General features: G+C 32.1%; 1 pseudogene; it reads left to right on the forward strand.

The window, feature by feature from the left end:
• The first annotated feature begins 8,652 nt into the window (after positions 1-8,652).
• On the forward strand, positions 8,653-12,176 carry LOC120580050 (receptor-like protein 7; annotated as a pseudogene).
• The last annotated feature ends 296 nt before the right edge of the window (positions 12,177-12,472 follow it).

A 12,472-nucleotide genomic window follows, 5' to 3' on the forward strand; every position in this document is an offset into this window, starting at 1 on the left:
CTTCTTTGTGATGATATGTGGTGAAACTTTGAAGAGCATCTATTAAATAAAATAGCTTCACACGGAGTTGTGGTGACAAATTTTAATTCGAAATAAAAAAGGATGAGTTGGTCTATTGTAATACCCCGCATGTAAAAGTTCAATATCAGTTATTTTATCTTTTGAATTTTTTTAGGGAAGGACAAAATGGTAATTGTGCACAAGACTTTTCAGGATTGAAACATATTATTTCAACGGACTATGGTGATTGAAATATTTCATTTAAAACTTTTACGGTATTTTATCGGATATTCTAGTTTGAACAAGAGTGTAGAAAAGGGCATTTTGGTAATTTCTTACCTAAGGATACAAATAAGACAAACATGAAATTTCTACACTTTTATCCATCTTTCTCTCCAAATTTCAGATTTTTCTTCTCTCTTCCTCTCTAGCTCACGTCTTCTCTACCTCTCCTCACCCAATCCACCAAAAATCATTAAGGCTTTGTTTGGATGACAAAAGAAAGAAAATTAAAGGAAAGAAAGTAGAAGGATTGAAAGTGAATAGAAAGGGAAAGGAATGTGAGATGATTGTTTGGTTGTTTGGTATAAGTGAAAGTGAAGGAAGGAAAGATATATATGATTAGTAAATGACATAACTGCCCTTTTATAGAAATAAGATATTCAATGTGTATATATAGTATTTTAAAATTGAAAATAGAATATTAGTAAATCATTTATTTATGATTCAAGTATTTATTTATTAATAAATATATTTTGCCGATTAAAAAAAATATTAATAAACTTTTGCAATTTATTTATTTATTTTGGCTTAATTGATCCTCCGGTCCCTTAACTTAATTCTTTTATTTAAATTGGTACCATATCTTTTAAAAGTCTCAAGTTGGTCTTGTATATGTGTTTCAGTCGGTTAATTTAGTCCTATTTCCTCAATTTTAATCTCCTAAAAAAGAAGACCGTTGGATAAAGGAGGTCTGAGAGATCTAATCATGTATCACCAAAACTTAATTTATTCCACTTTCCTTCATCTTCTTCCCTCATCTTCATCTTCATACAACATTGAACAATCTTCATCATCTTCATAAAAAAAAAAAAAAAAAAAAAAAAAAAAAAAAAAACATTCTTTTAATCAAATTTTCTAATAATAAAATTTGTCAAATTTTCATACTTGTTCTCCGCAAAGGGTTGAGCAATCTTTAGATCTTATCAAGATAAAGGTTTTCATACTTTTTTCTTCATCTTCCTCTTCATTAACTTCATAAATATTGAGTAATTAAACCAAAAATAAATCCAGCAAATCTGAATTACTCACAAAATCAAAATTACCCATAAATATTAATATTCTTCCTTCCTCTTCCTATTCTTCTGTTCTCTTCTCCTAATTAGAATTACCCACAATAACACCATCACCAGATTCGCATCACCAGAATCTCAACACCAACACCATCTCAACAGAAACGCTAGAACATGCATGTGTTCTTGAACCTGCACCAAAATCAAATCTCCATCTCACGATCCTTTTCAGAACCACAACCACATACACAAAATCAAATCTCTGTTGGAATCATATTACAATGGGAAAGCAATCAATTGCAAGTATGAGATTTTTTATGTTTAATGGGTTTTTGAGAAATGGTTTTGAGATTCATTTAATCAAGCATCGAGTTTTAAGATTCTCTTTTCCTTTCATTGAATCTTTCGTTGTAGAGAGATTTACTGTTGATGATGAGTTTTGAAGTGATGGCGGGTTTCAAATTTCAAATGGGTTTTAAGAAATGGATTTTATTTTGTAAATGAAGAGGTGAGGAGTTAAGATGATGGGTTTTGTTTTCTCGGTATTTGTTGTTGATTTTCTGGGTTTATATTAATATGTTGGTGATGTTAATTCCAGATTTAAGGGTTTGATTATGTAGTATTTATTGAAATTAAATGGTTTAATTTTTTAAAGAAAAAAAATGGGTTTTTCTAATGAGATTGATGAAGCTTTTATGAAGATGAAGATGAGGGAAGAAGATGAAGAAAAGTGGAATAATTAAGTATTGGTGATACATGATTAGATCACACAGACCTCCTTTATCCAACGGTCTCCTTTTTTAGGAGATTAAAATTGACGAAATAGGACTAAATTAACCGACGGAAACACATATAAAGGACCAACTTGAGAGTTTTAAAAGATATGGGACCAATTTAAAAAAAGAATTAAGTTAAGGGACGGAGGATCAATTAAGCCATTTATTTTTCATGAAGAGTTGTTACTTACAATGTTACAAGTTATACCAATAATGTACTAATATTTATAAAATACTGGAAAGAAAAAATATAATATGTATTAATCAGAACAAATAAGAAAGAATAGCAAATTAAAAAATAAAAGCACACATGATACTGTATATTATACACACAACACAACAGACCAAATAGGTAAATTATGCTAGAAAAATAAACAACAATTTGCACAATCCAATGCAAGGGTGTAAAGTCTTTTGCTAAAATGAAGACTCTTCTTTCTACTTCCTTCCCAATTTTGGCGTGGGTGTAAACAACAAATGAGTAGTACAGTACCATAAATAAAATGCAATAAAAGTAGGGTTTTTTGGACTTTTCAAAAATGTGGTTGTTTCCCACCCTTTCTGTCCACATTGGCGTGGAAAGATTTTCATGGTGGGTTCCATTAGATTCTTCTTTCCTTAACTTTTTTAGTGTGTTCCAAACTAGAGAAAATGTTTCCTTCCCTCAGCTTTCTCTCCTCCCACAATCTTTTCTTGGAAACAAACAGACCCTAATTGTTCATGAAATCATCATGAAAATTGTGTAAGAGTGTCCCTTATAGTGATTAGACCAAGAAGTAAGCTTCAAAATTATCCCTCTTCCTTCAAATCAGCCATCTACCCATCCTTCTAGACTTTGGGAAATTTCATTTTTGCAAGCAAGAGGGAAAGAGTTCAAGAGAGGAAATTCATGGTGGTGTTTTGTTTGGTTGCTAGGTTCAAGGTTTGAAGTGGAATCTCAAGTGGAAGCTTATTCTAGTAAGAGTTTATTTCAAACAAGGTGAGAATCCTAAATTAAGCTTGAATTTGAATTGTTGATTAAGTTAATGGGTATGTGAATTGTGTGAGAAAATTTGAATTTCTATGACAATTTTCATATTATAGTAGCTTGGTTCATGAAATGAGATAATTAGAGAATTTTTGTTGAAGATCATTGTTAATGGATTGTTGTTGATGTAAGAAAGATGAGTTGGTGATCAAAATGGTGTATTATTGTTAAACGCGATGTACTTCAACCTTATGAAAATTGGGTAAAATTTGTATGGCATGTTGGTAGTATATTCATCATATCTCTTTCTGTGTAATCTGGAATTAAGTAATTGTTGAAGTTTCGGATTCTACACTTATTCCCTTCAGTTTGAATACTTTGCATGATTCGGATTAAGAATGGACTCAGAAAACGCATTTAAAGTTTGGAAATTCATGCTGAAAATGGCTACGGGTTTGATTGGATTTTTCCGAAATAAGCTACATTGTGAATTCAAATTGGTTATAAATGATTTCAGGTTAATTATGGATGCCCTTATGGTTGAGCGTGAAGTTGGTTGAGGTTTGAAATGCAAAAGTGAGACGAGCCTATGCCATTTAAAGGATTAAAGGTGAGTTCCTTTAGCTTAGAATCCACCTTTGGGGATCAATTATGATTATGTTAGATTATTGACATAACATGAATAATTAGACCATTTTTAGGATTACATGCCGATTGTATAAGCATTAAGGTAGTCAAAATCGAGATCCTAGGCAAGATCGGAGAGGGATCACAAGATCGTAAATCGATGGATCGTAACACGGATCGTAAGATCCTACCAAATTCATAAATTGACATATGTATGGCAATAAATTATGTAAATGCATAAAAAATAAATTGTGTACTTGCTAATTACATAATATAACCCTCTGAAAAAGAAAAAAAATTAAAATAATATAACATTCCCCAAACATAAAATATTTCTTATTATTTTATTTATTTTTGACCAAAAACATTTTCTATTATTATATTATTTTGTTTATGTGTATGGTTTTTTTAAATCACATGATTGGTTATTAACTAATTATTGAAAATGCCCTTCAAAAAAATTAATTATTGAAAACAAACAAAAATATGTTAAGAAAAGAAAAGACAGCGTATAAAAAAACAAAAGGCAAAGCGAAAAAGAAAAAAAAAAAGGAAATGTCAGCGTGCAACAAAAAAAATAATAAAGAAACGACTGCGTTTCACATGTTTATTACTAACATCATCGTTTTAATGAACCGAGTCGTGGATCCGACCTGCGAGAAACATCTCTGCGTAACAAGAACAGAAGCGGCAGACACGCACGATTTCACCGTATTTGCAACTTTTCGCGGCGATCCTGGCCGCGCCTACCAAATTCCGATTCCAGCCATGTTTCAACACGGGAAGGGGTGGCGAGATCGCAAAGTCGTACGATCCTACGAGTTGGATCGTGAGTTTAACTACCTTGATAAGCATGACTATCATGCCATATGAATGGTACATGTGAAACAAAATAAATATGAGATAGTAGAATAATTATTTTTTGAATTAGGAATCTTTATTTGTTTATTCTAAAATCTCATTTATGTTAATAAGTATGTTTATGCTAGTATAAATGTTGGAGGGAAGTTCTATCAACGCAATTGATGTTATTAGTAATGATTTGAAAGAAAATTGAAATGAGTAACATGCTCATAGAAAAGAAAAAAAAAAACTTGAGAAAATCTCCGTTTACTACAACGAAGAGATATAATGTAGTCTATGAGGTATGGCTCATAGTAACGAATGCGAAATCTCTGTTTGCTACAACGAAGAGATAATGTAGCCTATGAGGTACGACTTATAGTAACGAATAAAATCTCCTTTTGCTACAACGAAGAGATAATGTAGCCAATGAGGTATGGCTCATAGTAACAATTTGAGAAAAAAAAACTCCGTTCGCCAGAACGAAGAGATAATGTGGTCCAAATGCACAGTAAAATGCGAAAACTCCGTTTGCTACAACGAAGAGATAATGTAGCCTACGAGGTACGACTCATAGTAACAATTTGAGAGAGAAAAAACTCCGTTCGCCACAAACGAAGAGATAATGTGGTCCAAATGCACAGTTAAATTTGTAGTTAATGATATGAAACTCTATGTCAAGAATTATTCAAAAATATTTGAAAAACTTATATTTTCAATTATGAACCAATGGAAAAAATAAATAAAAATTAAGTACCTCCAACATGAATACTAACATAGCATACACATGTTAATATGAAAGTTATGTTTAGAATGAATTAGTTATGAAGCATTATTTCATTGGGTATTTTACCAATCGTTGGAAATGAGGAATTTTAGTATGGAACTTCGGTTTAGTTTAGCTGAAATTAGTTGTTATCAGAAGAAAAATAAATGAGAGACATACTCAGATAAGTATGTCAAAGTATAAGTTATACCAGAATACGATATATTGGATATATGATTATGATTATTATTATGATTATGGTGATTATGCTTATGATTAAGTTATGAGTATGACTATGTTTATGATATAATCAAAATAGTATTTCAGACAGCGATTTTAGTTATCCCCTGATCGCTCAGTTATGCATAATGAAATCATATAAACCCGAAATGGGTTGAGTTTAGTAACAGCTGGCGATCCTAGGTTCCCCGAGATTTCCTACAGCCTATGATAGGTGGAACTCACCGAGACATTTTGTCTCACCCAATCCTTTTTATTTATTTCAGATGTACAAGTTATTATACAACATGATGGTTCGTAATGAAGAAGCAGAAGTCGCTGGAAGTTTCGCATCAATTGTGTTAGTGTTATTTCAGAGGTATAAGACGAGCATTTTCTATATATTATTCGAAGGAAATTTTTATTATTGTAATTTTAATATATTCAATGCCAAATTTAGCACACATGCTAGATATCCTAGGAAATTTCTAGTAGGGGTGTTACATCTATAAATTATAACGATAGAAATCATATTCACACTTGTTCAAATTTTTTCTTTTTGTGTTTGTAAGAGGAAAGGCTTTCATGATATCAAGCTAATTGTAACAAGTTAAATATTTTTTACATTTGTGTTCAGCCATGCCGATGAAAGAACGAAAATAGTGAAAGTAATATGATTCTCATTGTTGGTTACAGAGACTGTTTCCACTGTGCAACAGTTAGTACTTAGTCTAAGTGTGTGTTTGAATGAGGTAATTAGAAAATTTTGAAGAATTTAAAATTCCAAACAATTTAAATGATTCAATTAAATTCCTTTCATTTCTCAATACTTTTATTTGGATGGACTATTTAGACACACTCCCATGATAAAATTTAAAAGAGAAATAATTTAGTCACATCATTTAATATCATTTTTCTTTTAAATTTTATGAATCATATGTGTGTCCCAATAAATTTTATTTAGGTGTGTGCCTAAGTAAGACTTACTCCAAACCAACCGTTCTTAACAGTGGTATTAATATAGTTGCAAATACACTCTTCCCCGTGTTCCAAGGTGCATGGCAGATAAAATATAAATTGTGATCGGTGACATTAGTCAATCACAATATCACAAATGCATATGAGAAGTTTCTTTGAAGAAGGGATGTGTCGTCACTCACACGATGACTTCCAAGTCTTCCATTCATTTTTGACGGGTAGTGTCACCTTTCCCATTCAATTTTAGGATCCCTTAGCAATAATACACCGGTAGTGACTGAGGTTTGTAGATTATGAATTCATGGTAGCAATTTATTGATGATGATGATAATAGTAGTAATAATAATAATAATCTATAATGTAAATAAAGATAAGGGGAATGCTAACAAGTATTTTTAGGGTATCGGTTAAAATACTAAAAGTAGAAAGTTTATATTAAAAAGTTGTGTAATTATTACATTGACTAAAGGAACAATTTGTATTTCTAAGATAATTTTTTTTTAATTGAATCCTTAAACAATGTTTTTAGAGCACTCGTTAGCAAAACTCGATAAGATAATACAAACTTATCCTTAAAGCTAGTCTTTTCACTTTCAATTATACCCTTAAACAAATTTACCCATAACAATGATATTTGTTACATTGTTGGTGTCATTGAAAAAGGTAAGTATAGTTTGTTACAATATTTATATTTATATTTTTAATCAAAATTTCAATTTTTTAAAAGAGGAATAAACTAGATTTTATAAAATCCATTGTTCGTCGTTTATATGCATTACGCAATAAAAAGAGCGGATAGAAGGACGCTGAGTGTCAGTCTAAGCGCTAATAATAATAATAACTCTTTTAAAATAATAATTTTACTGGCCTCTAAAAAAAAAGTTTTTTCTAATCAATGTATTTTGACTGTTGTTGGGTTTTAAATTAATCAATATTTTTTGTCGATTAAAAAAAATAATTTTTCGCCCTTAAAGTCTTATTTAATGGATAACTTCGTTATATTGAACATCTTCACGCCCGTTTCATATGGTGATTGTTGCTTCCTCGTTGTTACATAGCCTAGTAATTTGGTCACTATATTCGCCCTCCTTATATCTATTTATTTGAGTATTTGATCAATGGACCAATAGCAAAATATAAAAATTGTCTTTAGAGTTTTTTCTTTCTTTTGACAAAAAATTTTCCTTAGAGTTAAATAATATTTTTTGACAATATTTTATATTAAAATTTAAAACCACCTTAGGTACAATTTTTTATTTTATTTAATGAATTTTTAATTGACTTTTTATCCTAGAATAGTCGAATTCATCAAGATTATAGGTCGGAGATTAGTCATGGATTTAATTAAATTAAATAATTATGTATCAAATGTTGTAATTTCAATCAACTACTAGTTCAAATCTATCAGTTATCATTATGAACTATTTTTCAAATATCTGTTAACTAATGTAGTTTCATTTTTACCAAACGGACTCCAAAAGTTAGAATCTTGTTTTTCAATGCATCACTAGTTTAGCTTAAAATTCATTAATTTAAATGGCCACATATATGGTTCAGTATTGGCTTTGTAAAACCCACTTCATGACTATATAAGTTCTTTAACTTAAACAAGTTCTTTTGTTATGATTCTGATTAGAATGCAGGTCAACATTCATATACTTCTACCTCTAAAGCTTGTAGTTGTATTAATTAGAGTACTTATGTCCACTATATCTTTGAAAATTTTGGAAAAAACTAGAAATCACAGGGATTGAATTAGACCTTCAAATACCTTACCCTCATTCTCATTCGGGTAACATTTTATTCTCTTCATACAAATTATGTATTTTGCAATTTTTTTTTGATGTCTCTCAATAAATAAATAAAGGTGCCCAAAACTGCAATAGTATAAATAAAGGTACCCAAAACTGAATAGGCTAAACTGATATTACTACATGTCAAAATTGAATTAGGAAATAAGAAATTGAAGAAGAAATAATAAACATCTCCAAATCCATTTCTAACCAATATTAGAATTTAAAGACACGTAGTGTCTATTAGAAATAATAAATATCATTGACCAAAAAAAAAAAGAAATAATAAATATCAGTATGTTTTTTATGCATTTTCTTTTGATAATGTTAAGCAAATTTATAGGTCAAGCTTAAACTATGGACCCTCATAATACCCCACAAGTTCCTATCAGACTTATGTGACTTTATGATTAGGTTTACTTGGAAAATACGAAATGCTCAGTTCAGTTGATTTTGCAGAAACTTATAGATCACTTTCAACGAAATTTCCCTTAAAACTATTGACCCATTCCACACTGGAAAACACAGTGAAGATTACATGTGTCTGCAACTTTATAACTCAACCATTAGTGTTGTGATTGTCACTACGAGTAAATAACAATGAGAATCACATTAGTTTCATTGTTTTCCTTCCTTATCTGCTACTACAGTATTTATATCACTTTCCAAATCACCACCATTGCCTCAGCCAAATGTCTTGAAGATCAACAATCATTCCTACTACAACTAAAGAGCAGTCTCATGTTCAAGCCAGAAATTTCTAACAAGCTGAAGTTGTGGAATTCAAGTGTTGATGGCTGTGAATGGATTGGTGTAGCTTGTGACAGCAAGGGATTTGTTGTTGGTCTTGATCTGAGTGAAGAATCAATCTCTGGTGGATTTGATAATGCAAGCAGTCTTTTTAGTCTTCAACATCTTCAAAAATTGAACTTGGCTGCTAACAATTTCAATTCTGTCATTCCATCAGGATTCAACAAGTTGGTGATGTTGAGTTATTTGAATTTGTCATATGCTAACTTTGTGGGGCAAATTCCTATAGAGATTTCTCAGCTTACAAGGTTGGTTACTCTTGACATATCTTCTGTTAATAGCTACATAACAGGACAAGGGCTGAAACTTGAGAAACCAAATCTACAGAAATTTGTCCAAAATCTGACCAGTCTTAGGAAGCTGTATCTAGATGGTGTAAGTATAAAAGCTCAGGGACAAGAATGGAGGAATGCTTTGTTGCCCCTGCCTAACCTCCAAGTATTGAGTATGTCTTATTGTGATCTATCAGGTCCCCTTGATTCTTCCCTAACAAGACTAAAGAACCTATCAGTCATTATTCTTGATGGGAACAATTTTTCATCCCAGTGCCACAAACATTTTCCAATTTCAAAAAATTAACCACCCTCAGTCTTGCATCTTGTGGATTGACTGGTAAATTTCCAAAAACCATCTTTCAAATTGGAACGTTCTCATTTATTGACTTATCCTTCAACTACAATCTCCATGGTTCGATTCCGGAATTTCTGCTGGGTGGATCTCTCCAAACCTTAAGGATAAGGAACACAAGCTTCTCTGGAGCATTTCCATACTCTATTGGTAACATGGGGCATTTATCTGAATTGGATCTTTCGAATTGTGAACTTAATGGAACACTTCCCTTTTCACTGTCAAACCTCACAAAACTGAGATACATGGATTTGTCATCTAATAGTTTCACAGGTCAAATGCCACCATTTGGGATGGCCAAAAACCTTACCCGTCTAAACCTTTCTCATAATCGTTTAAGTGGTGAAATTTCATCATCCAATCACTTTGAAGGACTGCACAATCTTGTCAGTGTTGACTTGCGTGATAATTTCATCAATGGGAGCATTCCTTCATCTCTTTTTGCACTCACTTTACTGCTAAACATTCAGCTTTCACTCAACCAGTTTAGTAAATTTGACAAATTGATAAATGTGTCTACCTCTGTACTCAAAACCCTTGATTTAAGCAACAATGATCTATCAGGGCCATTTCCAATGTCTATCTTTAAACTCCATTCGCTTTCTGTCCTCGATCTTTCCTTTAACAGGTTGAATGGGTCGCTGCAGCTAGATGAGCTTATGGAGCTTAGAGATTTATCTACACTAGACCTTTCATACAACAACATATCAGTAAATGTAAATGTTTCAAATCCTAATTATACTTCCTTTCCCAATATTAGCACACTCATTTTGGCATCCTGCAACCTGAAAACTTTCCCTAGTTTCTTGAGAAACCAATCCTGGTTAAGCATTCTAGACCTCTCACATAATCAGATTCAAGGAATAGTTCCCAACTGGATTTGGAGGATTCAAAATCTTCAAAGCCTTAATATTTCTCACAATATGCTCACTGGTTTTGATGGACCTTTGCATAACCTCACTTCCAACTTGATATCCCTTGATCTTCATAACAATCAACTGCAGGGGCCAATACCTGTTTTTCTGAATTTTCTTCTTATTTGGATTACTCAATGAACAAATTTGATTCTGTTATCCCACAAGATATCGGTAACTACCTGTCTTTCACAACTTTTCTCTCTTTTTCAAATAATACTTTACATGGAACTATCCCTCGATCCCTCTGCAATGCTTCAAATCTTCAAGTGCTTGATATTTCCATTAATAGCATTTCTGGAACAATTCCCTCATGTCTAATGAAATGACTCAAACACTTGTGGTATTAAATATGAAGATGAACAATCTCATTGGCACTATCCCAGATGTGTTTCCACCTTATTGTGCTCTAAGAACTCTTGATCTCCAAAAGAATAACTTAGATGGACAGATTCCAAAATCTCTTGTGAAATGCTCAGCACTAGAAGTACTAAACCTTGCAAACAACATCATCATTGGCACATTTCCATGCCTGTTGAAGAACATATCCACAATCCGTGTCATAGTCTTGCGCAGCAACAAATTCAATGGTCATATCGGATGTCCAAACACCAGTGGCACATGGCAGATGCTTCAGATAGTTGATCTAGCCTTTAACAACTTCAGTGGTAAACTACCAGGAAAATTCTTCACAACGTGGGAGGCAATGAGGTCTGATGAAAACCAAGCTGATTTGAAGGTAAAACGCGTCCAATTTGAGGTTCTCCAATTTGGTCAGATTTATTATCATGATTCAGTGACAGTAACAAGCAAAGGTCAACAGATGGATTTAGTTAAAATTCTAACAGTCTTCACTTCCATCGACTTCTCATCGAATCATTTTGAAGGACCTATACCATATTCAATAGGGAACTTCAAAGCACTTTACATTCTCAACATTTCAAACAACCGTCTCTCAGGTAAAATCCCATCTTCCATAGGGAACTTGAAACAATTGGAGTCCTTAGACCTCTCAAATAACACTTTGACTGGTGAAATTCCTGTGCAGCTAGAAAGCTTGTCCTTCCTTTCATATTTGAACCTTTCCTTCAATCATTTGGTGGGGAAGATCCCAACAGGTACTCAACTTCAGTCATTTCAGTCTTCTTCTTTTGAAGGAAATGATGGGCTATATGGACCTCCATTGACTGAAAAACCAGATGGTAAAAGGAATGATGAGTTGCTATCTTGTTCAACAGACTGGAAATTTTTAAGTGTAGAATTGGGGTTTGTTTTTGGTCTCGGAATTGTCATTGGTCCTCTAATGTTTTGGAAGCAATGGAGGATAAGATATTGGAAACTAGTGGATAAAATTCTTTGCTGGATCTTTTCAAGGATTCATCTTGAATATGTAACCCATAGAGGACAGACATACATAGTTTTAAGGTGGCATTAGCGACTAATGAGTGTCCTAATTAGTAGTATAATTTAATGTTTTCTATTACCAACCATGTTGTTTGTTAACGTTAAAAATAAATAAATAAATAACCAAGTTTTTGTTATGTATACTTCTTTGTGATGATATGTGGTGAAACTTTGAAGAGCATCTATTAAATAAAATAGCTTCACACGGAGTTGTGGTGACAAATTTTAATTCGAAATAAAAAAAGGATGAGTTGGTCTATTGTAATACCCCGCATGTAAAAGTTCAATATCAGTTATTTTATCTTTTGAATTTTTTTAGGGAAGGACAAAATGGTAATTGTGCACAAGACTTTTCAGGATTGAAACATATTATTTCAACGGACTATGGTGATTGAAATATTTCATTTAAAACTTTTACGGTATTTTATCGGATATTCTAGTTTGAACAAGAGTGTA

The sequence above is a fragment of the Medicago truncatula genome, chromosome 4, assembly GCF_003473485.1.
Source record: "Medicago truncatula cultivar Jemalong A17 chromosome 4, MtrunA17r5.0-ANR, whole genome shotgun sequence".
Lineage (NCBI taxonomy): Eukaryota > Viridiplantae > Streptophyta > Magnoliopsida > Fabales > Fabaceae > Medicago > Medicago truncatula.